This window comes from Mesoplodon densirostris, chromosome 5 (genome assembly GCF_025265405.1).
Source record: "Mesoplodon densirostris isolate mMesDen1 chromosome 5, mMesDen1 primary haplotype, whole genome shotgun sequence".
Classification (NCBI taxonomy): Eukaryota; Metazoa; Chordata; class Mammalia; order Artiodactyla; family Ziphiidae; genus Mesoplodon; species Mesoplodon densirostris.
The window spans coordinates 29183860-29207595 of record NC_082665.1 but is presented as its reverse complement, the minus strand read 5'-3'; the positions used below and the strand labels follow the sequence as shown (position 1 = coordinate 29207595).

At 36.8% G+C, this 23736-nt stretch overlaps 1 protein-coding gene across 2 annotated transcripts in view; it reads right to left on the bottom strand.

The window, feature by feature from the left end:
* Positions 1-6810: 6810 nt before the first annotated feature.
* Positions 6811-23736, bottom strand: part of NRIP1 (nuclear receptor interacting protein 1) — a 300299-nt gene continuing 283373 nt past the window's right edge. Inside the window, exon 6 of one of the 2 annotated variants that reach the window (XR_009532560.1) lies at positions 6811-6849. The gene's annotated coding sequence lies outside the window, so the exon portion shown is untranslated. Of the gene's footprint in view, positions 6850-8808; positions 8850-23736 lie in introns of those variants that run through there. The other variant, XR_009532559.1, reaches the window with a different exon arrangement.

Genomic DNA, 23736 nt, shown 5'->3' with positions numbered 1-23736 from the left:
GTTTTCTGGTAAGAACTTTAAGATTCTCTATGTATACTATCATGTCATCTGCAAACAGTGACAGCTTTACTTCTTTTCCAATTTGGATTCCTTTTATTTCCTTTTTTTCTCTGACTGCTGTGGCTAAAACTTCCGAGACTATGTTGAATAATAGTGGTGAGAGTGGGTAACCTTGTCTTGTTCCTGAACTTTGAGGAAATGGTTTCCGTTTTTCACCATTGAGAACGTTGTTGGCTGTGGGTTTGTCATATGTGGCCTTCATTATGTTGAGGATATTTCCCTCTAGGCCTACTTTGTGGAGAGTTTTTATCATAAATGGGTGCTGAATTTTGTCAGAAGCTTTTCTGCACCTATTGAGATGATCATATGGTTTTCTCCTTCAATTTGTTACTATGGTGTGTCATATTGATTGATTTTCATATATTGAAGAATCCTTGTATTCCTGGGATAAACCCCACTTGATCATGGTGTATGATCCTTTTAATGTGCTGCTGGATTCTGTTTGCTAGTATTTTCTTGAGGATTTCTGCATCAGAGATATTGGCCTGTAGTTTTCTTTTTTTGTGACATCGTTTTCTGGTTTTGATATCAGGGTGATGGTGGCCTCCTAGAATGAGTTTGGGAGTGTTCCTCCCTCTGCTATATTTTGGAAGAGTTTGAGAAGGAAAGGTGTTAGCTCTTCTCTAAATATTTGATTGAAGTCACCTGTGAAACCATCTGGTCCTGGGCTTTTGTTTGTTGGAAGATTTTTAATCACAGTTTCAACTTCAGTGCTTGTGACTGGTCTGTTTATATTTTCTATTTTTCCTGGTTCAATATTGGAAGGTTGTGCTTTTCTAAGAATTTGTCCATTTCTTCCAGGTTGTCCATTTGATTGGCATATAGTTGCTTATAGTAATCTCTCATGATCCTTTGCATTTCTGCAGGGTCAGTTGTTACTTCTCCTTCTTCATTTCTAATTCTGTTGATTTGAGTCTTCTCCCTTTTTTTCTTGATGAGTCTGGCTGATGGTTTATCAATTATATTTTTCTTCTCAAAGGACCAGCTTTTCATTTTATTGATCTTTGCTATTGTTTCCTTCATTTCTTTCTCATTTATTTCTGATCTGATCTTTATAATTTCTTTCCTTCTGCTAACTTTGGGTGTTTTTGTTATTCTTCTCTAATTGCTTTAGGTGTAAGGTTATGTTGTTTGTTTGAGATTTTTCTTGTTTCTTGAGGTAGGATTGTATTGCTATAAACTTCCCTCTTGGAACTGCTTTTGCAGCATCCCATAGGTTTTGGGTCATCCTTTTTTCATTTTCCTTTGTTTCTAGGTATTTTTTGATTTCCTCTTTGATTTCTTCAGTGATCTCTTGGTTATTTAGTAGCATATTGTTTAGCCTCAATGAGTTTGCATTTATTACAGTTTTTTTCTTGTAATTGATATCTAGTCCCATAACATTTTGGTCGGAAAAGATACTTGGTACAATTTTAAATATCTTAAATTTACCAAGGCTTGATTTGTTACCCAAGATATGGTCTATCCTGGAGAATGTTCCATGAGCACTTGAGAAGAAACTCTACTCTGTTGTCTTGGATCAAATGTCCTATAAATATCAATTAAATCCATTTTATTTAATATATCATTTAAAGCTTGTGTTTCCTTGTTTATTTTCATTTTGGATGATCCGTCCACTAGTGAAAGTGGGGTGTTAAAGTCCCCTGCTCTGATTGTGTTACTGTCGGTTTCCCCTTTTATGACTGTTAGCATTTGCCTTATGTATTGAGGTGCTCCTATGTTGAGGGCATAAATATTTACAATTGTTATATCTTCTTCTTGGATTGATCCCTTGATCATTCTGTAGTGTCCTTCTTTGTCTCTTATAATAGGCTTTATTTTAAAGTCTATTTTTTGTCACATGAGAATTGCTGCTCCAGCTTTGTTTTGATTTCCATTTGCATGGAATATCTTTTTCCATCACCTCACTTTCAGTCTGTATGTGTCCCTAGGTCTGAAGTGGGTCTCTTGTAGACAGCATATATACAGGTCTTCTTTTTGTATCCATTCAGCCAGTCTATGTCTTTTGGTTGGAGCATTTAATCCATTTCCATTTAAGGTAGTTATCGATATGCATGTTCCTATTACCATTTTCTTAATTGTTTTGGGTTTGTCATTGTAGGTTTTTTCCTTCTCTTGTGTTTCCTGCCTAGGGAAGTTCCTTTAGCATTTGTTTTAAAGCTGGTTTGGTGGTGCTGAATTCTCTTAACTTTTCCTTTTCTGTAAAGGTTTTAATTTCTCCATCAAATTTGAATGAGATCCTTGCTGGGTAGAGTAATTTTTATTGTAGGTTTTTCCCTTTCATCACTTTAAATATGTCCTGTTACTCCCTTCTGGATTGCAGAGTTTCTGCTGAAAGATCCGCTGTTAACCTTATGGAGATTCCCTTTTATGTTATTTGTTGCTTTTCTCTTACTGATTTTAATATTTTTTCTTTGTATTTAATTGTTGATAGTTTGATTAATATGTGTCTTGTCGTGGTTCTCCTTGGATTTATCCTGTATGGACTCTGCACTTCCTGGACTTGATTGACTATTTCCTTTCCCATATTAGGGAAATTTTCAACTATAATCTCTTCAAATATTTTCTCAGTCCCTTTCTTTTTCTCTTGTTCTTCTGGGACTCCTGTAATTTGAATGTTGGTGCATTAAAGTTGTCCCAGAGGTCTCTGAGACTGTCCTCAAGTCTTTTCATTCTTTTTTCTTGATTCTGCTCTGTGGTAGTTATTTCCACTATTTTATCTTCCAGATCACTTATCCGCTCTTCTGCCTCAGTTATTCTGCTATTGATTCCTTCTAGAGAATTTCTAATCTCATTTATTTCATTGTTCATCATTGTTTATTTGCTTTTTAGTTCTTCTAGGTCCTTGTGAAATGTTTCTGGTATTATCCCCATTCTATTTCCAAGATTTTGGATCATGTTTACTATCATTACTCTGAATTCCTTTTCAAGTAGACTGCCTATTTCCTCTTCATTTGTTTGGTCTGGTGGGTTTTTACCTTGCTCCTTCATCTGCTGTGTGTTTCTCTGTCTTCTCATTTTGCTTAATTTACTGTGTTTGGTGTCTCCTTTTCGCAGGCTGCAGGTTCGTAGTTCCTGTTGTTTTTGGTGTCTGCCCCCAGTGGTTAAGGTTGGTTCAGTGGGTTGTGTAGGTTTCCTGGTGGAAGGGACTGGTGACTGTGTCCTGGTAGATGAGGCTGGATCTTGTCTTTCTGGTGAGCAGGACCATGTCCGGTGGTGTGTTTTGGGGTGTCTGTGAACTTAGTGTGATTTTTGGAAGTCTCTCTGCTAATGGGTCATGTTGTGTTCCTGTCTTGCTAGTTGTTTGTCATGGTTGTCCAGCACTGGAGATTGCTGGTTGTTCAGTGGAGCTGGGTCTTAGCATTGAGATGGAGATCTCTGCTAGAGCTCTCACTGATGGATATTATGTGGGACTGGGAGGTCTCTTGTGGTCCAATGTCCTGAACTTGGCTCTCCTACCTCAGAGGCTCAGGCCTGACACCTGGCATGAGCAACAAGACTGTGTCAGCCACATGGCTTTGGGAAGTCTGAGGTCTTCTGCCAGCATTTAGTAGATGTTCTGTAGGAGTTGTTCCACATGCAGATGTATTTTTGATGTATTTGTGGGGAGGAAGGTGATCTCCACATTTACTCCTCCACCATCTTGAAGGTCCTATCTCTATTTGACTGCTTTCACTAAGCTTAATGCCCTCAAGGTCCATGATTTCATCCTTTTTTATGGCTGAATAATAGTTTATGGTATATATTGGATAGGCGAAAATGTTTGTTCAGATTTTTCCATAAGTTGGTACAGAAAAACCAAAACTAATGCTTTAGCCAGCTATATATGTATAGTATATATATATATATATATATCACATCTTCTTTATCCATTCATCCATCAGTGGACACTTAGGATATTTCCATATCTTGGCTGTTATAAATAGTGCTGCCAGGTACATGGGGGTGCACATATCTTTTTGAGTTAATGTTTTCATTCTCTTCAGATAAACACCCAGAAGTAGAATTTCTGGATCATATGGTAGTTCTTTATTTTAATTTTTTGAGGAACCTCCACACTCCTTTCCCTAATGGTTGCACCAATTTAAATTCCCACCAACAGTGCACAACACTTGTCTTTTTTCCATGTCCTTACCAAAATGTGTTATTTCTTGTCTTTTTGATAATAGCCATTCTAACAGGTATGAGTTGATATCTCATTGTAATTTGTGTTTTACCTTTTAAAATTAAATCTGTGGACAGTTTGCCATGCCTTCACCAACTTTTCTGGGTTTTATTTTACATTTAATTATTTAAACCATCTGAATTTACTTTGACATATAGTATGTGAAAAGGCTCTGCAATGTATTTCCCCCCCACCAAATTTTGCCTATTTCTATTACCTCTTTTTTGAAATATCTCTCTCTTCCCAACTTTATTTATGATATCATCTTCATCAAATGTTGAATTTTAATATATTTAGGGATTTGTTTTTGCCCACATTACCTTTTCTATTTATCTGTCTACTCTCATGCCAGTACTTTTCTATGGTAATATATGCCATGTTATAATTAATTTCAGTATCTATTAGGTAAGTCCTATAGTTAAAAGGCCCATAGTTAAAAGGAGATTTCAAAGAACTAAACTTTTATAAGTAGTAAGTAATCCTGAAACATATTTATAAAACTGGCTTATTCTATTGAGAATGTGGTGGTGGTGGTGGTAGGGAATCAATTGTATTTCCACAGGACAAACACATTTATATCTATATTCCACAATCACCTGTTTGGGAGCAGTTATCTGCAATTTAAAGGGTTGTTAAAAATCTTAAAAGCAATGAAAGCTGCAGAAATGCTGTAGAATCAGGTGACCTGAAAGAATGTGTTTAGGCAACACTTAGTTTTCAGCCCATTTCAAAGTTTTTCACACTTTTTCCTGTTGTCTCTGTGGTAGGCAGAATAATGGCTCCCTAGATGTCCATGTCCTAACCCCAGAGCCAATGAATATGTTACCTCGCTTGGTAAAAGAGATTATGCAATTGTGATTACATTGAGGATCTCAAGGTTGGGAGATACTCATGGATTATCCAGGTAGGCTCATTGCAATCACAAGGATTCTTGTAATAAAAGAGAGAGGCAGGAGAATCAGAATCAGAGAAGGAGATGCGATGATGGAAGCAGAGGTCCAACGGATGCAATTGCTGGCTCTGAAAATGGTGGGAGGATGCCATGAGCTAAGGAATGCAGGTGGCCTCTAGAAACCAGAAAAGGCAAGGAAACATATTCTCCCTAGGACCTTCGGTAGAAAGGCAGGCCTGCTGCAGGTCTTGCTCTTAGCTTGATGAGACCCATTTCTGACTTTTGACCTCAGAACTATAGGATAATAAATTTGTGTTATTTTAAGCCACTAAGTTTGTGATAATATCTTTACAGAAGCAATAGGACATTAATACAGTCTCCAATCACCCTCCACTTTAAGATCATAATTATCTCAAAGAAGGATTATTTTTGATCACTTAAAAGACTGCTCCCACTCTTTTTGGTCTGATTATTTACACAGGTGCAGCAAGAATGCTAATGAACTTCTCTGAGATTGCTTTGCAAATCTACAGCTGTATAGTATCAAACAACTGCTGGGGCCTTAAATGTAATTTCTGTCTGAAAGTTTCCATAAGGAATCTCTGATTGAACCTTACTAAACATTTCATTTGTTCTCATAAGACTAGAAAAACAAGCCCAAGAAAACATCTACTCCATATTTCATCTCCAGTACCTTATAAATTTGCATGAATTCCTCTATTCTGAGGGCCCCCTAATTTTTGTCTCCTGCCTTGTAAGAAAGAGACCATCTTACCACCTATAAGACCAGAACCTTGTGAGCCAATATTCCTGGGGGGGCTTTGTAGCCATTTGTTCCATATGTAAAATCAACTTCTTAAAGGCGACTTGTCATATTTGATCAAATGTACTTTATTTTCAAAAGTGACATTTCAGCTGAGGCATTGGTTGCATAATTGACTTGTCCAATTATAATCTGGTTAAACAGAGAACAGATTCCTATTGAACCTACACACATAACTATATTACCATCAAAAGTAAAGACACTTAGAGCTTTGGAATTCTAGGAAGTCAGTGAGAATCAGCTATTATTTTAAGACGTTTCTTTTTAGTTTACACAAGTAGCATTTACTAAATTGTTGTGCATTATAAATATCTTTAAAGAAGATAGGACTTCTTCATCCCCCCAGAAAATAGAAAAATAAAACAAGAATATTCTAAAATAATTACTACAAGAAAAATTCCTCATCAGTCCACTTAGATCTATTAAATTAATTCTTGATATGCTGGATCTTGGGCTACCAGTTTCATGAAGCCATCTACTTTTCAACTAAAAGCAGCTGTGAAAATCCAGAGCCATCCACTGTTAGATTCTGAGAGCAAACTTTTTCTGTAAGAACTCAGGTGGTAAATATTTTAAGATTTGCAAGCCAGATGTTCTCTCTTACAACTGTTCAACTCCACAATTGTAGCAAAAAATCAGCCAGAGACAATACATAAATAACTGGGCATGAGTATGGTTCAATAAAATTTTATTTACAAAAACATGCAGTGGATATTTTTGGCCAGCAGGACATAGATCACTGACTCTTGCTATAAAAAATGTAAGATCAGCCCTGATATGTGAACACTTTGAAGTACAGGCTTTTTCCTTGAGGCTCTGAAACTCTCCTTCTTTGTTGAAGACTCAACCTCTTCCCTGTAGCTTATAGTGGAGCCCCCATGAAAGCATCAGAATAAAAAAAAACACAATCTGAAAATGATAGAGAATTAATGGCTGTGGTTAATTTATTACTGATAATTTTCAAATGTGAAAATTTGATGAGGTTTCTGATATGAATAATACAATTGAAAAACAGCAGATGATTGTTTCTGTGACATGAAAAATAAAGACAATAAAGCCATTCCAAAAAATAGTTCCTGAGTAATGATTAAGTCTATTTTCAAAGATGTCTTTGAATGTTATATCTAATTTATTAAATGGAAGAGCACTTTTAAGAGAAGAAATCTTAAGATATAGCATAAAATAATTCTGAGAGGTAATATACATGACATACAAGGATTATAGCAAGGATATCAAGTAAGGAGTTTCAGCAAGTCTGGAATAGGGCCTCAACATGTGTAAAACTCCTTGGCTAAGTTTTATGTTCATCTCCAATTAAGAACCACTGGCCTGGGACTTCCCTGGTGGCACAGTGGTTAAGAATCTGCCTCCCAATGCAGGGGACACAGGTTCAATTCCTGGCCAGGGAGGATCCCACATGCTGTGGAGCAACAAAGCCCGTGTGCAACGACTACTGAGCCTGTGCTGTAGAGCCCACGAGCCACAACTACTGAGACCCACGTGCTGCAACTACTAAAGCCCACTTGCCTAGAACCCGTGCTCTGCAATGAGAAAAGCCACCTCAATGAGAAGCCCCCACTCACCACAACCAGAGAAAGCCCACGTGCAGCAATGAAGACCCAACACAGCCTAAAATTAAAAAAAAAAAAAAAAAAACCCACTGACCAGAAGACGCTAACTTTTGGGAGGTATGGGATTTGATTTTACTCTACTTACAAGCTCCTGAGATATCCTGTTATGGTTTTGTGGATGCTGGCAGAAGACATGAGACTCCTTGGTCAGTGATAAAAGACTTTATTGATCACATCACAGAAAACAGCATGAACGTAAAAAGTTGCATTAGTTTCCCTTGTCCCCAAGTCCCACAAGGGTGACAGAAAGAGCCCAGATGGATGCTGTACATGCAGAGGGTTTATGTCACAGCCTGAGGAACACTGAGTTTGGGCAAATCCATTGCTTCCATCGCAAGCAGTAAGCAAGGCTAATCTTTGTCTCAGAGGGAAACAGAACCTTGTTCCTCCACATTACTCATGAGAGCACAGCCCCAAGAACTGGCACAGGTGAAAGAACAGTCAGGGCCTTGAAATCTTTGCATTCCCAGCAAGACACCCAAGAGCACAAGCAACCCATGTCTCTTTCAACAGATTCAAATGAAAAAAGTAAGGCTGTGGCAATAACTAAACTTGTGACAGATGATGCTATATTGTGGTGGCTTAACATCATCACATAAAGTACTCTAGAACTCTGATAAATACATAAGACAGATTATTGCATAAGGATTTTGATCAGTGTTTCACCAGTGGTAAAAATGTATTATATAAAGTAAGGCATTGACAAATCTTCAGGGACTTGATACAAAGCATACAATTTTGGAAATATTTATATTAATAACATTTACCTTTACAAACTTAACTTAGTGTCTCTTCTAACCTGAAAACTTTTCCCATGCAACTCTTATAAAGTAGAATATCAAGCAAAACTAATTAGTTCTAGCATCTCTTTTTATAAGCCAAAGAACAAATCTGTGTGATTTTTCAGGGGACTTCTGGGAAATTCCAAATATAGCTTAAGAGTAAAAGAAATGCTGAAAATTTTATTTTATTTTTTCTGTACTTAAGACCTGAATTTGGGAAGGTTAAAATCAAAACATTTTAAGAGGAGATCTGGAGCATGATTAAAATAAGATCATGAGTGCCTGGGAAAAAATACTTCGTTACCTATTTAAGTAAAGTGACAATAAAATATTTAAAAATAACCATGGGGCTTCCCTGGTGGTGCAGTGGTTGAGAGTATGCCTGCCGATGCAGGGGACACGGGTTCGTGCCCTGGTCCGGGAAGATCCCACATGCCGCGGAGTGGCTGGGCCCATGAACCATGGCCGCTGAGCCTGCGCATCTGGAGCCTGTGCTCTGCAATGGGAGAGGCCACAACAACAGTGAGAGGCCCGCGTACCGCAAAAAAAAAAAAAAAAAAAAAAAAAAAAAAAACATGACTGTAGAAACCTTAGCTCTTTCATAAGTGAGGAACCTTTGTTCTTTCACTTTTTTTGTTTTGCATAATAAGGAAATCAAGTCAACAAAAAGCACAGAAAATTATTCTGATAAAATACAGAATCTCTGCTATCATCTGGATTGCTTAGTAGAAGGAGAGCAATTGTATTTCCACTGGGCAAAATTCATTTGTATGTCTGTGGACAAGAATCATTTACATTGCTATTAGTTATCTACAATGAAAAGAACTGTAAATAGCTCAAAGACAGTGAAAGGACAGAGAATCTGTGGAATCTTAGAATAAGATAACCCAGAGGATATGCTTATACACAATCTTCTTAACCCATTGTAAAGTCTTTCATGACTTCCTTCTATATCCATAAAAGGTAGTTTTAAAATGATCATTTCTAACTTTGTTGTATTTTAAAGGCCAAAACGATCTAGAAACCCCAAAAGAAGTATTTACATAGGAGTAATCTGAATGATAAGAAAGTATGATATTTCTGTGAAACAGAAATCAAAACTCTCAAGTGAGTGTTAAGGTCCCATTTCTGTAAATGAAATTCATTGTCTAGTCCTCTTAAAATGCATTATACTCATGATTTGTTTCAATTTAGCTGTAAGAAGAATAATTAAAGTTATATTAACTGAAGGAATCTAAAATGGTAGATCATACAAATAATCTAAGATAAAAATGTGAGTTTGAATGAAACTTAGTTGATTACTATATTATGATATAAATGCTAGCTGCTCTAACAAACACTTATATCTCAGTGTTAATAAAGTTTTGTTTCTTGCTCAAAGAAAATTCTTGTGCATTGGGCAACTTTCCTGTCTCCTTCAAGTGAGACCCAGGCATCTGAGTTCCTTCCATTGTGTGGTTCTGCCATTTGGAGTCTTTCATTTCCAGACATACAGGGTAAGCAAATGAAGAATCTCATGGGAGATTTTAGGCTCTAAACCTGGAGTTGACTTTCAACACTTTCATTCTCATTGTCTTTGTCTGAACTAAGTATGCGGCCCTAACTCAATGGCAAAGAATGCAGAGAAATGTGTTCATATTTTGTGCATAGAAAAAGGAACAGGCTTCTGAGTAGCACCAGTCTCTTCCACAATCATTATGACTAACTTAATTAATTTTCAGCTAAAAACAATTCTTTACGAACTATGGTAATTGATTTATCTTTTCTGAATTCTTTTAATTTTTTATCTCTATTATTTTATAGTCAATGGAAAATTGCCCAACTCCCTGATCCCTTGTCACTCTGAAGACCCCATCTGGAAGACTATTAACAGAGCAAAAGCTCTATCACATTCAGAAGGGGACAACCATGTGGAAATAAATGAGCAATGGACCCTACATGGGTATCAACTTGTCTTTCGATGTTTTGTGCATCATCAGCTATTTACTTCAATATTTTGTATGTCATCAGCACTTTGTCTGACAGCTCCATTTGTTCACTTTCATACTTCTTTTGGGTAAACAGCACATGTAATAGTTCCGTTTTAGAACAGCACATTAATTTTCCCTTGTTAAGGGATGACTTGTCCTCTCACTTATCATCACACTTCCCCTGTGATATGACATCATCTCCTCATTTGCTGAGATAAATTCCAAAAAAAGCAAAAAATCACAAGGGCCTTTGAATTTCTACATTTGTCTACTTGATTTGCAGCACAATGTGGAAATATAGGGGGAGGGGGAAACTAGTCATTGATAAAGCATTTTTTTCTTGGGACTTTTATATTTCTCTCAGTGTTGAGAGACTCTAAGAGACCTAAACTAATTGTGTGGATTGGCCAGTAGTTTAAATCAAGCCATGCCAGGAAAGCTAAACGTCCACCCATCTACAGTACAGTGGACTGGTGGTAACTTGCCAATCTGCAACCATAGGAATTCTGTCTTCTGGAGCGCTGAGCAATAACAGCCGTAAGCTGATGACTACACTTAAAGAAATTCTGGAAGTTTACCTTACAGACAACAAGCCATAAAAGTTGTGATTCATTTACACAATAATGTATGAGTTAAGTCCTGTCCAAAAACTAATGCAGAGAAACGGCACATTAACAGTGTTTGTGGGCTCAGAAAGGGCATTCAGCAGCCACGTTTCACTCTAAATTAAGCACTATCATTAAGTTCCTATCAGATTCTATTTGAACCTTTAATTTACTACGGTGACTCTGAAAACTTCACCTCTACTCCACCTCTCACCCTTCCTGTTTGTGAGCTCAGCTTGGAATTTGACTGCTCTAAACTGTAGAGGAAAGTTGCTAGGTTTGGCATTTTAACATGTCACTATGAAAGATATATTGCAACTGAATATGTGTGCAGTAATATGTGTGTAGTAATCCTTGCCCTTAAAAATCTAGTGTGATAATGAGAAATATATATTTGATCTTTGTCCCCAGTTCTTGACACAGATTTTCTAAAACCCTTGGAATTTCCTGAGTGATAAAGATGATAAGAGCATATTTTGTTATTCACAAAGCTTCTTCCAAGCATACGTGAGTTTATACTAATAAGGTGACTCTTGGTGGGTCCCTGAGTAGCTTCAGATGGGGGCTGGTTGCCAAACAGACCAACCATGTGGTTAGAGGATTGGAACTTTCAGTCCTACCCCAGGTCACCCGGGAAGGAAAAAGATTGGGTTCGATCACCTATGGCCAGCGATTTAGTCAATCATGCCTACATAATGGAACCTCCATAAAACCCTTAAACGATGGGGTTTGAAGATCCTCCAGGTTGGTGAACACACTGAGGTGCTAGGAGAGGGACACACCCAGAGGAGGCATGGAAGTTCTATGCCTCTTCCCTTATATCTTGTCCTATACATTTCTCCCATTTGGTTGTTCCTGAGTTGTATCTTTTATAATAAACTGTTAATAATAAGTAACTATTTTCCTGACTTCTGTGAGCTTGTCTAGCAAATTATTGAACCTGAAGAGGGGGTTGTGAGAACTCCCTGAACTTATAGCTAGTGGGTCAGAAGTATAGATGGAAACCTGAGACTTACTGTGACAGTCCTATGGGACTGAGCCCTTAAGCTATGGGACCTGTGCTAACTCTTTGTAATTAGTATCAGAAATTTGAATTGTAGGACACTCGGTTGTGTCCAGAGAATCAGAGAATTCGTTGCTGGATGAAAGAAAAAAACCACACTTTTCGTGTCAGAAATTTTGTGAGTAAAAATGTTATCACGTCTAGCTATGGATGTATTTTACATTTGCACATAAAAAAGCAGATGACAATCCAAAATTACAAATGTATATACTTGAATGAGTCTTACCAATATTATTTCTAGAGTGTTCAGGAAAATTTTCAAAAAGAAGATAGAAGGTCTTATTATCAAATAGGAAGACTGAAGCAGCGAGAGGACTAATAAGAAGGAGATCCATATCCATACAACCATAATGTATTGATATATCTTCCCACTAGAATGCCATCCCCATGAGCATAGGATCATCTGCTGTATTCAGTGCTGAATCCCCAGTCCCAGGCATATCCTATATCATCTCCATGTAGAATGGCTTTGATGGAAGGAAGACTGGCATTCCCTAACATCCAGGACACTAGACATAGAGAACACATACACATGCACACACACACACACACACACACGCACACACACATATTGACCAGTTAGTCATGGACTTTATACAGTGGTTATCAACCTCATAGAACTCTTTCCTCCAGAGGAAACATACAGTAGATATTTAAGGTTTAATATTTATAGCTGATATATCAACAATGGATTAGAAGGGAAACTTAAGGGTATATCTAAGAAAGCAAGTATTTTGATCCCTTAAAATGAACCTGATGTTCCTATAAGAAACAAAAAATTAAACATCTGGAATGACAAAAAAAGACACAGCAAAATCTAGACCACTTAAACCATTAGTGTCAAAAGTACTGAATTGAGAACCTAAAATAAGAGTTTCTTTATAGTTTACACTTATTTTTTAATTTTTTAAAAAAATTTTATTGAAGTACAGTTGATTTTAAATATTATACTAGTTTCAGGTGTACTGTTTATAATTGTTGTTCCCAAGGTGGAATGGAGAGAACAGAAACAGAAAATATTGATATGTTTTAAATAGTTCTAGGTAACTTAAAGAGAAAAGAGCAGGCCTCAGAGTCATTTGAAGGCTCTACTTCACAAGATGAAACAAAAGGTGAGAGCTCTAAAATGACCTGGCCAAGATTTGTGTCCACAGGATGCCCAAGAAATCAGAAGATTTGGTGCATTAAGTCAAACCACTACAAATTCATTGAAAATTCAATCTCGTAGTGGCAGAAGCTTATTTGCGGGCTATCTTTTCCATCTCATTTATTTATCACTCTGGAAACACACAAACTTGAAACTGCATGCACTTGAGAATTAAATGTATACGATGTATAAAGCACTTAGAACAGTCTACCATATAAGTTCTCAATAAATATGACTCTGCTAAAATAATAAGTATATTAATAAATATTTTTGGTTTTGGATATCCAAAATATTTTGTTGTACTCATGAAAGCTCCTTCAGTGTCATCACTTATTTTAACCATGTCTTCATATTACCCTGTCATGAAATTCTACCTTTCACCCAGTATCCCAGCAAGGGGTTCTTGCACCAGAATGCACTAACACCAAAGAATCTGAAGCATGCATGATAAAGGCCATTTCTACAGTGAATAATAAAGAGTATTTATGAAATTTGGTTGGTGCTCAGCTCCCCAGGGTATATTCTTTGGTCTCTGTTCATCCCACTATCTACTGCTTTGCTTCTATTTATATCATCTTCATCAAATAATATGTCTAGCAGGGGAGTTGGAGGCAGGGCATGAAGGTAGAAACCAAATGTATGAAATCTTCAACCCACCAAAATGGCTTCACTTTATCAGTACTGGTAGGAGGCTTGTTATAGGATTAAAAAAAAAAGTGAAGAAATATTCATATAAGAATCAGGAGATCCAAGCCATAGTTCAAATTTTGCCACTGAGTGACGTTGGGACTAGTTACTTAACTTCTGTGACTGCAATAACATGTTCAAATTAGAAAATCTTCCATATCCCTTCCAGTTCTAAATTCTCTGACCGATTAATCCACTATTTCCCAAGATACTCAAGAATAACCTATAAATAAGAAGGGGCAGGTCTTTCTCCCACCTCATCACATTGTCATTTCCAACATGCACTATTGCTTTCTAATTTTTAAATGAAATCCTCTAACAAAGCCAATGATTCCTCCATTACTCACCATGAACAAAAGGGCCATATTTGTTTCCCAATCTCCAGAAATACTTAAATAAACATATGGTATAGCAACAAGATCCCTGGACCCAGAAGATCTGGATCCAACCTCTGATTTTACCACTTACTAGCAGTTTTACTATAAAAATAATATCAGTTAAAGAATTGCAGTTACATTGGAGATTTTTGTGTTTGATTTCACTTACTTTAGAGAAGAGCAACACATCCTGAGAGATTAATGATACACACTTCTAGAGATATAATGGAAGCCTAGTGGGGTTTTTTTTCCAATACTTTGAAACGAATGGTTAAGAAAACAAAATTAACACCAAAAGATGTTCTTCAAATAAAATCCAATATTCAAGTTCAACATATGATCAGCTCACAGTGATGCCAGAGTCTCAAGGATTCTACTGGACCTCTCCTCACCTTCCATCTTAGCCCTGAGACAGTACAAACTCAGTCCTAGAACTTCCAAAGCCCCTTCTCAAAGTGACCATCAGCATTACCTGGGAGCAGAGTAGAAGTGTAGAATCTCAGGCCCCACCCTAAGCTCACTAAATAGAATCTAACACGTGACACGTTCCCCAGGTGGTATGTGTGCATAGTAAAAGTGAGAAGCACTGATCTAGAATACAATTTTAAAACCACTGAATTACCCCATGCTGCTCCCCCTAATTAAAATCACTGGCTTAGCTTTCTTACTGCCTACCTCAGAGTGTTGTTGAGACCATGAGTGTGAACTCATTTTGTAGAGTACACATTTTATAAACAAAAGGTACTCTTGTTAGCTCAAGTTCCTAGAAGCTTCTGCTACCTTCCTGCTTGTACTCTAGCTAAAATTTCCTCAAAATTCCCATTGAAAAGAATAAATCTACATGATAAAACTATACCCATGTCTTAAGAGATATTCCACAGGGGAAAAATGCTTATTTCATCTAATTATAGAATTTTTTTATAAACAATAATTCCATGTGTGCATTTTCTCCAACTTCCGCTGATCTAAGTCACTTTCATTGGTTGAAGTATTTTATTGTTTACTGTTTTCATTGTATACCAAGTGGGCTACATTTGTTAAGTTAACAAGTGCTTTATCCAGTTAACATACTTAAATCCCCTTTCCAATTAGTACATCCTACTTCAAATATTTAAAGTCATGAAGTAAAACCATTTAAAAAACTTAACATAGCTAAACAAAATATAGAGAAAAGGTCATTAATAACTAAGAGACACTCAAATAAATACACTGAATGACTAAATGAAAAAAAATTGAAGAAACAGACTCCAAATAGGTTGACCATATCCATCTCCTAATACCCCTCTCATATCCTTTTGTATTAAAATACTAGTTTTTATTTGAAAATTCACTTCCAAGAGGCTACTCCTTAATGCTAGATTTTTTCAACTGATAATGTGATACACAACAATATAGTTATTTTGACTTTCCAAAAGCTCAAAACCATGCAGTTAACTTAGTTTGTCATGAGTAGATTTGACGCATTATGCTTTTCTTGTGTTCTCCCTATTCAATTAATTTAAGGAGAAAACCCATTTATATACCTGAACTATGAGATGGTTGAATGATCTCTGATTCCTCTTTCATACCTTGATTTTATTTATTTATTTATTTTTACTTAATTTAAGAGTCATTATTAAAGAATAGCTTCTATTACAAAATTTATATATTGGACATCCTGTTAGCCTTAGTAATTATTAGGAGAAATTGGTAGTTAATAGAAAAGAAATAGAAACATCAAGCAAGTTATCCAAGATCAACATCATACAGGGAATTGGCAACATGATTAAGAATAAAAACAAATGTTTCAAGAAAAGATGTATCCTTTTGATTCCTTTGAAATTAAGATAATTGTAAAAAAAAAGACTACTCATAGTTTTGATGAATATTAATTTCAGTTGGTGGAAACATGAAGTTAGAAAAGAAATAAGATTTATATCATTTGGAAGATTTCAGTTTTATTTATTTAAGATTTTTTAAACTGTCTCTCTTCCATATAGAAAATAAATCTCCCAATACAACCATTCCCAAAATATTTAGTAAAATGCTTAAGAATGAGAAAGACTAGTGACAAGAGACTAACAGCATTCATCTTGCCTCTTTATTCTAATAAGCTTACTTGAAAATCGAGCAACACATAAAACATTTACTGAGCTGTGTTTTGTGATTAGTGGTAAGCCAAGTACAATTGGGATGCAAAATAAGTTATGACACATAAACAGAAAATTAAGACAATACAGGGCTTCCCTGGTGGCACAGTGGTTGAGAGTCCGCCTGCCGATGCAGGGGACACGGGTTCATGCCCCAGTCCGGGAAGATCCCACATGCCACGGAGCGGCTGGGCCCGTGAGCCATGGCCGCTGAGCCTGCACGTCCAGAGCCTGTGCTCCGCAATGGGAGAGGCCACAACAGTGAGAGGCCCGCGTACAGCAAAAAAAAAAAAAAAAAAAAAAAGACAATACAGATATGCACACAGTACCTTGCAGTATAGCTGAAGGACATCTAACTCAGCACGGCAGAGGGAAGTTGAACAGGAATGCCACTGTTATAGTGGTTATGCTAAGAGAAATGGAGAAAATGACATTAAACTAAAGTTGAATAGTAGATGGCTGGCCATGGAGGCAGGTAAAAGGGGGAGATCAGCAAGGTAGGCGAAGGGAAATCTCCAGGTAAATAGACCACAGGACCAAAGACACAAACATGAGGAAAAAGTTGTAGAAAACTGCAAGTAATTCAGTGTTGCTGAACCAGAGTTCCAGGGGGATGAAACTGGATCATGGATGACTTGTACGTGTTGTCAAAGCAGTTTGAAATTTAGTCTGTAGATAATGAGGAACAGCCTGATGTAGTGTTATTGATATCTTAAATAGCAGTTTTCTGTCAGTTCTTTAGAAGATGGGCTTGAAGGTGACAAAAATAGAAGCAGGAAGACCAATAAGAAGACTGTTTTGATGGTCCAGCCAGAATTGAGGTAGCATAGATAAAAGGGAAAGAAGCTGAAAATGTTAAGAAGTACTTAAGCATTAAAATTATCAACTTATGACTGTGTAGATATGGAACTGTGGGAGTGGAAGATGATTAAACAGGAAGTTTAGAAAGAGGAGGCATTTTGAGAGAGCTGATGCGTTCTGTTTCTGAAATATTAGGATCAAGGTGATGATGAGTGGTTGACAGAAAGTCAGATATATGAATCTAGAGCATGAGGATTAAGGCTGGGGTATATGGGTTGAAATAAGAGAATGGATAAGATCACCCCCTGAGCATTTAAAATGACAAATGAGTCAGGGATAGAATCCCAAGAAACACTGACTTTAAAGGATAAGTCATGTGCAATAAGCCCATGGAAGAAGCAGGGAAGAGAGGAGAACCAGCAAAACACTGGGTTAGAGAAGACAAGTGTGCAAAACATCAAAACAGACTGTTACCTCTGATGCATGCCCATTGGATATGCCAAATAGAACATTATTTGTGACCTTAGAGATGTCAGTGTATGTATTGTGAGGTAGTGGGAAAAGAAGCAGATTGTAGTGAGTTCCTTTGAGTAGGAGATGGGTGTCTGGAAAGACATTAGAATCTCTTTTGGCTTACACAGGCAGGAGGTAATGTCCCATCACCTGGGGTGATATATTATGGGATGAAGCAAACACAGAGACAGAAGTGTCCAAAGTAAGCAACGTGCAGAGAAGTCTGACCCAGAGGTGGAATTATGGTTCAAGGCTAGGATTCTTAGCCTAACACAATGTGTCCTTATCTGAGAGAAAAAAAGGATTTCAAGTGGAGAACTAGTGACTGAAAAAAAAAACATTATCATTAGAATTTGAAAACAAAGGAACCACAAGCAGAGCTAGTAGTAAGATTGACTTTTATTGTTGTCTCCTGCAAGTTACTCAAAAAAGATCCCTTAGTATACCCAGATTAAAGGCAGATCAAGTTACACAGAATGTATGGGGCTAGAATACGCAAGCAAGATCAAGTGACTCTAACAAAGGGAGAAGAATGTGGGGATAAGGAACCAGGGAAGCAGAGAAAGGGATTGACAGGAGAGAAACACGATGAAAGTGTTCATTCTGGCAGAAATATGCAAGAACATCATAACTAAATTGCCAGAATACATGTCAGGAAAGTAAATTATCCAAAGAAATAAGAAATGGATAAACCAAGAGAGATTAGCACTTCAGAAGTCAAAGATTTGTGAGAGCATCCATCTCAGGCATGCACAAATTACTCCATAAAGATTTGTTGAATGAAGAACTGAATGAATAAGCAAATTAAGAGGAAAAAATAAGATTTTTTTTACTGTGGATACTGGCAACAGTTTTATTCTGTTCTGCTTTAAATTAGGATGGTTAGATAATATCTATTTTTCATCTAAAATTTTCACTTTTTAAACTGTGCAAGAATTATCCCACACTTCTCTAGATGTGTTATTTTATAAAAGTAATCATTTTTACCCTGGAAAATTAAATGGAATCAGAGGAAGCCATTGATAAAAAGCACTTGTAAGCACTAAAAATTAGTTTTTTCTCTACTGCCCTATTTCTCAATATCCTCTCTCAGTAGGAAAAGTATTAATCTGTTCAGTTTTATCCTAGAATCATATTTTTACATGTAATTAAAGATACAACACATGCACAAAGCATACCCTCACTAAAGGACATACCTTAATAAAGACAGTATAACATGCTTCTATAACCTAGCAAAGTCAATCTATAAGAAGAATAAATTAAGGGATAATTTAATAACTGCTAGAATAATCTGAGAAGGTCTTGTCTGGTGGGCAAAACAATAGAAAAATAAATACAAAATGATTAAATCAAAAGGTATATTTTCAATTTAATAAAATGATAAGGAGAACTGGACTTTGAGTCAGAAGGAAAATGTTCTAGTTCTATGACTTACTTTGTAGTCTAGGACAAAACATTTTAGTGCATTTGTGTTTATGTTTCCCAGTTCTTGCTTCCATTCCTTGCCCTCCTCATTTGCTATGCAGTAGCCATAATGATCTTTTCAAGACATAAATCAAACCTTATCACTTCCCTGCTTAAAACTCTCCAATATTTTCTTGTTACAATTAGAATAAAATCAAACCCATTCCCCATGACCTTCATCACCCTACATGAACAGAGACCCGCCTACCTCTCTGAACTAATGTCTTTCCACTTTTCCCCTCATTTACCATTTCTGGCTTGCTTTATGTTCCTTACACCATACAAGGCTCATATGTGCTATTTGTCTATCTAGAACACTGAGCCCCAGGTCCTCCTTTGGTTGGTTGGTTTTCATCATTTAGATGTCAACTCAAATACTACCACCTCAAAGATATCTTCCTTGACTTTCTACAGGAAAATAGTTACCCCACCATCATCCATCTATCTCTTATCATATAACAATGACTTTACTTTATAGAACTTACCACTGTTGAAAATCATGCTTTCCTTATTTAGTGTTTTATATGGGGTGTGTCTCACCTATACAACATCTCCTTGCCTATCTTATTCATCACTGAAATCTCTGGGTCATAACTGATGCTCAGTAAGTATTTGTAGAAGAAAGAAAAGAAGGAAGGAAAAAGGGAGAGGAAGGTAAAAAGGAAAGGAGGGAGGCAGAAAGAGAGAACTAAATAAATACAATATTTGATAATAAAATGAGACAAAAATATGCAAAGGAATATTGGAAATAACCATCAAGACATTATTTAGATATCACAACATGCTTGAATATATTTAAATACCACACACTTGCTATGATTTAAAAGAACTCCATATACTATTGTTTTCATTTTCTTGATATTTCAGTGAAACCTAAACAATGCAAATATTTTATGCATATGTGAGGGAGTGGGTGTGGATATATGTTTTAATTTTCATGCTTTATTTGGGTGAATATAGGGTATAGAGAAACATAGGAGATGCCCCCCAAAGCACCTTCAAGATGTCAGCATTCACATGTGTTACCCCTCTAAATTACATTTCTCCAGCTGGCTTGGTTAATTTTGAAGTGGATAAGCTAACAGTGCCATATCACACCCAAGCAGTATGAAACTGTATAAAAACACAATGAAATAGTGATAAACAATGGATTATTTCAGTGGCATATGGCAGAAACACAGTCAGGCCAACCTCAAATACAACCCTTGGATTCTGTCTAAAACTCAGTGCTTGAATTATAGACTTAGCAGTCAAGGCACTCCTTGTAAGCAGTAAGCAGTTTTTCCGAAGAGGAGAAAAGGAGGGTCAGGTAAAAGAGAAAAAGAAAACACACTAGTCATTGGAGAAGAAAGATAAACTAGAATTAGTGAGTAGTGCATGCATGCCAATCTACAAGGGGCAATATAAAATGCATGACACATTCAACAGGAAAAAAATGGCAACAAATAGATTGATAAGTATGAAGGAAAATAAATATAGAGAATATCAGGGGACAGAGAGCAAAGGAGAAAGAAGATAAACAAAATTTTAAAATGTCCTTCTAGCCTTACATTTAAGTCTTTAATCCATTTTGAGCTTATTTTTGTGTATGGTGTTAGGGAATGATCTAATCTCATACTTTTACATGTCCCTGTCCAGTTTTCCCAGCACCACTTATTGAAGAGGCTGTCCTTTCTCCACTGTACATTCCTGCCTCCTTTATCAAAGATAAGTTGGCCATATGTGCGTGGGTTTATCTCTGGGCTTTCTATCCTGATCCACTGATCTATCTTTCTGTTTTTATGCCAGTACCAGACTGTCTTAATTACTGTAGCTTTGTAGTATAGTCTGAAGTCAGGGAGCCTGATTCCTCCAGCTCCTTTTTTCGTTCTCAAGATTGCTTTGGCTATTCGGGATCTTTTGTTTTTCCAAACAAATTTTGAAATTTTTTGTTCTAGTTCTGTGAAAAATGCCAGTGGTAGTTTGATAGGGATTGCATTGAATCTGTAGATTGCTTTGGGTAGTAGAGTCATTTTCACAATATTGATTCTTCCAATCCAGGAGCATGGTATATCTCTCCATCTGTTTGTATCATCTTTAATTTCTTTCATCAGTGTCTTATAATTTTCTGCATACAGGTCTTTTGTCTCCTTAGGTAGGTTTATTCCTAGATATTTTATTCTTTTTGTTGCAATGGTAAATGGGAGTGTTTTCTTGATTTCATTTTCAGATTTTTCATCATTAGTGTACAGGAATGCCAGAGATTTCTGTACATTAATTTTGTAACCTGCTACTTTACCAAATTCATTGATTAGCTCTAGTAGTTTTTCGGTAGCATCTTTAGGATTCTCTATGTATAGTATCATGTCATCTGCAAACAATGACAGCTTTACTTCTTCTTTTCCGATTTGGATTCCTTAAATGTAAGGCCAGAAACTATCAAACTCTTAGAGGAAAACATAGGTAGAACACTCTATGACATAAATCACAGCAAGATCCTTTTGGACCCACCTCCTAGAGAAATGGAAATAAAAACAAAGATAAACACATGGGACCTAATGAAACTTCAAAGCTTTTGCACAGCAAAGGAAACCATAAACAAGACCAAAAGACCACCCTCAGAATGGGAGAAAATATTTGCAAATGAAGCAACTGACAAAGGATTAATCTCCAAAATTTATAAACAGCTCATGCAGCTCAATAGCAAAAAAACAAACAACCCAATCCAAAAATGGGCAGAAGACTTAAATAGGCATTTCTCCAAAGAAGATATACAGACTGCCAACAAACACATGAAAGAATGCTCAACATCATTAATCATTAGAGAAATGCAAATCAAAACTACAATGAGATATCATCTCACACCAGTCAGAATGGCCATCATCAAGAAATCTAGAAACAATAAATGCTGGAGAGGGTGTGGAGAAAAGGGAACACTCTTGCACTGCTGGTGGGAATGTGAATTGGTACAGCCACTATGGAGAACAGTATGGAGGTTCCTTAAAAAACTAAAAATAGAACTACCATACGACCCAGCAATCCCACTACTAGGCATATACCCTGAGAAAACCATAATTCAAAAAGAGACATGTACCAAAATGTTTATTGTAGCTCTATTCACAATAGCCCGGAGCTGGAAACAACCTAAGTGTCCATCATCGGATGAATGGATAAAGAAGATGTGGCACATATATACAATGGAATATTACTCAGCCATAAAAAGAAACAAAACTGAGCTATTTGTAATGAGGTGGATAGACCTAGAGTCTGTCATACAGAGTGAAGTAAGTCAGAAAGAGAAAGACAAATACCGTATGCTAACACATATATACGGAATTTAAAAAAAAAAAAAAAGGTCATGAAGAACCTAGGGGTAAAACGGGAATAAAGACACAGACCTACTTGAGAATGGACTTGAGGATATGGGGAGGGGGAAGGGTAAGCTGTGACAAAGCGAAAGAGAGGCATGGACATATATACACTACCAAACGTAGGCTAGATAGATAGTGGGAAGCAGCTGCAGAGCACAGGGAGATCAGCTCGGTGGTCTGTGACTGCCTGGAGGGGAGGGATGGGGAGGGTGGGAGGGAGGGAGATGCATGAGGGAGGGGATGTGGGAACAGATGTATATGTATGACTGATTCACTTTGTTATAAAGCAGAAACTAATAAAAAAAATGGAAAAAAAATGTCCTTCTATACTGTCTCTCTGGGTATAAAATTGAATTTTTTACATTAAAATGATGACAAAAATCCCATGTTGCACATTAAAGAAAGGTTAGAAATATGTTGCTAAAATCTGATCTCCACCATCCCTATGTAAAAAAATCCCCTCTCCAGGACATGTCTTCCCCCTTTCTTCAATCCCAACCATCTTCTACTGGGGAAGGTATGCTTCAGAACAATGAGTACTCACTCCAAATTTCTGAGATTAAAGCTTCCATGTGAAGAACCCATAGTGTAGCCCACTTTTTGCCTCTTAATATCTTATTTATAAACTGTAGTTCAATGTCAACAAGACTTTTTCAGTAACAAGTGAGAGACTGCCCACACTAATAATCAATAATAAAGTATTTTTTTCCAGAAGGAGTAGATTCTTGACTATTTGATGCCAGTGGCTACCCACATGTTTTCAAGTGAGAGTCTTGTTAATGCAGAGTTTCTTGATGACACAAGCAATCTGAATAAGGTCAATTATTAACATATTGAAACATTTCAAAATAGTTTGTAAAAGGAGTGACATTAGCAAGATGACCCATCCCTTGTTTACCCATAGAAACACTGATTTACCAATGATGTATCGATCAGGATACTTTTATGAGAATTCCAGAATCCAGTTAAAAAGTTGCAGTGCAGCAGGCGAGAACAAAACCGAGGACAGCCACACTGAAATAAATAAGAATAATTTCACTTTACTTGCATCAGCCTCTCCCCCAAACCAGCACAGCTCAATGCCAAGATAGAATGCTCCATCCCATGACTACTCCCTCAGAGGGAAAGTGAAGAATGGAACATGCCTCCAATGTTTTGGCTTTCTGGAGAGCTGCATGAGGAACTGGTTTCTGACTCACCTCAGGTGGAGGACTGACAAAACCAGTATATTTTATATGTCTAGAAATGTCTGAAAGCAAAGGAAACCTTTGGGTAGA